This window comes from Eumetopias jubatus, unplaced genomic scaffold, assembly GCF_037043125.1.
Source record: "Eumetopias jubatus isolate StellerSeaLion01/CBP00866 unplaced genomic scaffold, mEumJub1_p1.0 scaffold_12, whole genome shotgun sequence".
NCBI lineage: Eukaryota > Metazoa > Chordata > Mammalia > Carnivora > Otariidae > Eumetopias > Eumetopias jubatus.
In genome coordinates this window covers 53758828-53763653 of record NW_028274818.1, presented here as the reverse complement: position 1 = coordinate 53763653, position 4826 = coordinate 53758828, and the positions used below count along the sequence as shown (strand labels likewise).

General features: G+C 41.7%; 1 pseudogene; it reads right to left on the bottom strand.

The window, feature by feature from the left end:
- Positions 1–3755: 3755 nt before the first annotated feature.
- On the bottom strand, positions 3756–4505 carry LOC114223998 (small ribosomal subunit protein eS6 pseudogene; annotated as a pseudogene).
- Between the last annotated feature and the right edge of the window lie 321 nt (positions 4506–4826).

The window sequence follows — 4826 nt, the reverse complement described above, 5'->3', positions numbered from 1 at the left end:
TGAGATCATGGACTGGAAATGATCAAGGAAAAGCTGTCATGGATGTTATAGCGGGCAGGGCTTCTGCATTGAGTACAAATTTGGGCTGCATGATTTATACAGTTCTGGGTCTCAAATTCTGGAAACTTTTCCCTAAAATTACTTAGCTCTGGGATAGTACTGTATAAAAGAGAGTGAGATTTCTACTATGTAGGGATTGCTAATGTAAAGTAGGTGCTGCTATTTCCTGGAGAAGGTAAGATTTGACTTGCAACCTGAATGGTCAGAAAGGGGGTCAGCTATGAGAAAATAGGGAGAGGACCTTTCTAGGCAAGAGAACAGCAAGTGCAATCACTCATTGAGGAACAGTAAGACTATGGGGACCAGAGCCTAGTGAATGTGGAAGGGGAATGTAGTGGGAAGGAAGTAGGAAAGTGTGTGGGAGCCAGATCATGAAAACTCTGGTAGGCTATAAAAACAAATTTGTGTTTAGTGTCCAGTGCATTTGAAGACATTGGAGAGTTTTAAGGAAGGAAGTAATACAGTGGGATTGTCCCTTTGAAAGAATCTTTTTGCTTCTGTGTAGCAAATGGATTGGAAGGAGGCAGATAAAGCCAGGAAAAGGGTTGTAGGCAGTTGCTGGACACAGACATATAAAAATAAAAATAAATCAAAATATATATAAGAAATTATGAGAGGGATGAGGAGCAAGATGGTGGAGGAGTAGGAGACCTAAATTTCGTCTAGTCCCAGGAATTCAGCTAGATAGGGATCAAACCATTCTGAACACCTACAAACTCAACAGGAGATTGAAGAAAAGATACAACAACTCTCTGAACAGAAAGGCGACCACTTTCTGGAAGGTAGGACATGCAGAGAAGTGACTCTGAGGTGATATTTGGGAGGATAGATGGCGGGGGAGGGGGCCTACATCAGCCACTACTGGCAAGTGATAGAGCAGCAGAGCACAAGTTTGGAACTTTTAGAAGCTGCTCCGCTGAAAGATGTCACTCCAGTGGCTAAGCAGGGGGGTGGAAGCCTTGCTGGGACAGTGTGGTCTCAGGACCCTCGGGGTCACAGAAAGACAGGGGTGCCTGAGTGTGGCAGAGCTCCCAGGTATCAGAGTGGGGAAGCCAGCTGCAGAGGCGGAGCCAAGGAGTGGGCTCTTAGCTCAGGGTTGCCAGAAACTGTGATCACGGAACAGTCGGGCCACTGTTCCTCCAGCAGGGACCCAACAGGCGGCAGATCCAGAGAGACTCCCCTTCCTCCCCTGGGAGGAGCGGCATGGGAGTGCACCACAGGGATCTGCTGGGTTTGGAGACTCCACACCGGGTCAGGTGCCAGAGATAGAAATGCTCGGTCACAGGCCGGGTGAGCACGGAGTGCGGCTGGAGACCGGGGAGATGGGAGCGATTGACTGCTTTTCTCTGGGGGCTCATGGAGGAGTGGGCCCTGCGTTCTCAGCTCCTCTGGGGCAGAGATTGGGAAGCCACATTTTCACTCTCGTCCTCCAAAGCTGTACGGAAAGCTTGCAGGGAACAAAAGCCTCCAAGGGCAAACCCTAGCAGATTACTTAGCCCAGACCTGGCAAGGGCAGGGCAATTCTGCCTCCGGCAAAGACATTTGGGAACCACGGCAACAGGCCCCTCCCCCAGAAGATCAGCAAGAACAGCCAGCCAAGACCAAGTTTACCGATCAATGAGAACGGCAGAACTCCAGCTAGGGGAATACTGCACATAGAATTCATGGCTTTTTTCCCCCTGATTCTTAGTCTTTCAAAGTTAATTTTTTTAATTTTCTTCTTCTTCTTTTTTTGGATTTTTCTTTTTTCCTTTTTCAACCAACATCTTATCAATCCCTTTATTAAAAATCTTTTTCTATTTTTCATTTTTAGAGTGATATTCTATCCCTTCATTGTAGTTAATATTATTTTTGGTATATATATATAAGTTGTTCAGTTCTCTCTTTAAAATTTTGGGATACAGTTTCTTTTAACAGACCAAAATATACCCTAAATCTCTAGTGTATGCCTTTGTTCTAGTCTCCTGCCTGATCACATTCTCTCCCTTTTTTTTAAAATTTCTCTTCTTTCTTTTTTCAACCAACTTCTTATCTTATCAATTCCTTTTATAAAATCTTTTATAATTTTCATCTTTACAGTCATATCCTATTCCTTCATCATATTTACCCTTATTTTTGTACATATATAAGTTTTTCATTCTTTAAAATTTTGGGAGGCAGTTTCTTCTAACAGACCAAAATACGCCCAAAATCTAGTGTGTGGCACTGATCTGTTCACCAGCCTGATCATATTTGATCATATTCTTTTTTTTCTTTTTTCTTTCTTTCCCTTTCTTCTCCCCCGGTTTCAGGTCTCTTCTGATTTGTTTAGTGTATATTTTTCTGGGGTCGTTGTTACCTGGTTAGCATTTTGTTCCCTCATTCATCTGTTCTCCTCTGGACAAAATGACAAGATGGAAAAAATCACCTCAAAAAAAAAAAAAAAGAACAAGAGGCAGTACCGACTGCTAGGGACCTAATCAATACAGACATTAGTAAGATGTTGGAACTAGAGTTCAGAATGACGATTATAAAGATACTAGCTGGGCTTGAAAAAAGCATGGAAGATATTAGAGAAACCCTTTCTGCAGAAATTAAAGAACTAAAATCTAACCAAGTCAAAATCAAAAAGGCTATTAATGAGGTACAATCAAACATGGAGGCTCTAACTGCTAGGATAAATGAGGCAGAAGAGAGAATTAGTGATATAGAAAACCAAATGAGGAGCATAAAGAAGCTGAGAAAAAGAGAGATAAACAACTACCAGATCACGAGGGCAGAATTCGAGAGATAAGTGATACCATAAGATGAAACAATATTAGAATAATTGGGATCCCAGGAGAAGAAGAAAGAGAGAGAGGGGCAGAGGGCATATTGGAGCAAATTATAGCAGAGAACTTCCCTAATTTGGGGAAGGAAACAGGCATCAAAATCCAGGAGGCACAGAAAACCCTCTCAAAATCAATAAAAATAGGTCAACACCCCAACATCTAATAGTAAAACTTACAAGTCTCAGAGACAAAGAGAAAATCCTGAAAGCAGCTTGGGACAAGAGGTCTGTGATCTACAATGGTAGAAACATTAGATTGGCAACAGACCTATCCACAGAGACCTGGCAGGCCAGAAAGGACTGGCATGATATATTTAGAGCACTAAATGAGAAAAATATGCAGCCAAGAATACTATATCCAGCTAGGCTGTCACTGAAAACAGAAAGAGAGATAAAAAGCTTCTAGGACAAACAAAAACTAAAAGAATTTGCAAACACGAAACCAGCCCTAGAAGAAGGATTGAAAGGGGTTCTCTAAGCAAAGAGAGAGCCTCAAAGTAACAGACCAGAAAGGAACAGAGACAATATACAGTAACAGTCAATTTATAGGCAATACAATGGCACTAAATTCCTATCTTTCAATGGTTACCCTGAATGTAAATGGGCTAAATGCCCCAATTAAAAGACACAGGGTAACAGATTGAAAAAAAAAAAAAAAAAACAAGACCCATCAATATGCTGTCTGCAAGAGACTCATTTTAGACCCAAAGACACCTCCAGATTGAAAGTGAGGGGGTGGAAAACCACTTACCATGCTAATGGACACCAAAAGAAAGCTGGGATAGCAATCGTTATATCAGACAAATTAGATTTTATTTATTTATTTATTTTTATTTATTTATTTATTTAATGTCTGATCTTACTTATTTGTCACTCTTAGAAAATCTCATTTTTTACTGGACTCAGACTTAGAGGTAGAAGTTCTCAGAGAGGACAGCCTCCATCTCTTGGCAATCTGTTCCTGGTGTTTTTCTTTGGCCTCCTTCATTCTCTCGGCCAAATGTTTAGCATATTCTGCAGCCTCTTCCTTATTTTTCTTAGTGCGCTGCTTCTTCAAAGCAGTACACAGACATTTGTGCTGGAGGACACGTGGAGTAACAAGATGCTGAATCTTAGGCGCTTTGGTTCTATGTTTCTTACCTTCTTTGTTTAGGGGCTTTCTCACAACATACTGGCAGACATCATCTTCTTTAGAGAGACTGAAAAGTTTGCGGATTCTGCTGGCTCTTTTGGGCCCCAGGCGATGAGGCACAGTAGTATCAGTGAGTCCAGGAATAGCCTTCTCCCCTTTTTGTACAATGGCCAAGTTGAGAACACTGAGATTGGCATCCACAATGCAACCCTGAACAGATTTGCGCTTTCTCTCTCCAGTCCTCCTTGGTCTATATCAGGAATGCCCCTTACTCAGCAGCAGGCAGACACGGCCATGGGTTAAGACACCCTGCTTCATGGGGAAGCCTTGTTTGTCATTGCCACCACTGATTCGGACCATATAACCATTCCATTCTTCACCCAGAGCATCAGCAGCAACTTCTGTGGCCATACACTTCTCATAAAAGGTACGAAGTTTGCATTTATCATCCACTGCAATGAGTTTCTGGCAGCCAGTAGCTGGAAAAGAGATGTTCAGCTTCATCCTGAAGCAGCCTCCTGCCTCCAAGGCACCACGAAAAAGAGCGACAAATTAGATTTTAAACCAAAGACTATAATAGATGAGGAAGGCACTATATCATACTTAAAGGGTCTATCCAACAAGAAGATCTAACAATTATAAATATCTATTCCCCTAACATGGGAGCAGCCAATTATATAAGTCAGTTAATAACAAAATCAAAGAAATATATCAACACGAATACAATAATAGTAGGGGATTTTAACACCCCCCTCACTGAAATGGACAGATCATCTAAGCAAAAGATCAACAAGGAAATAAAGACTTTAAATGACACACTGCACC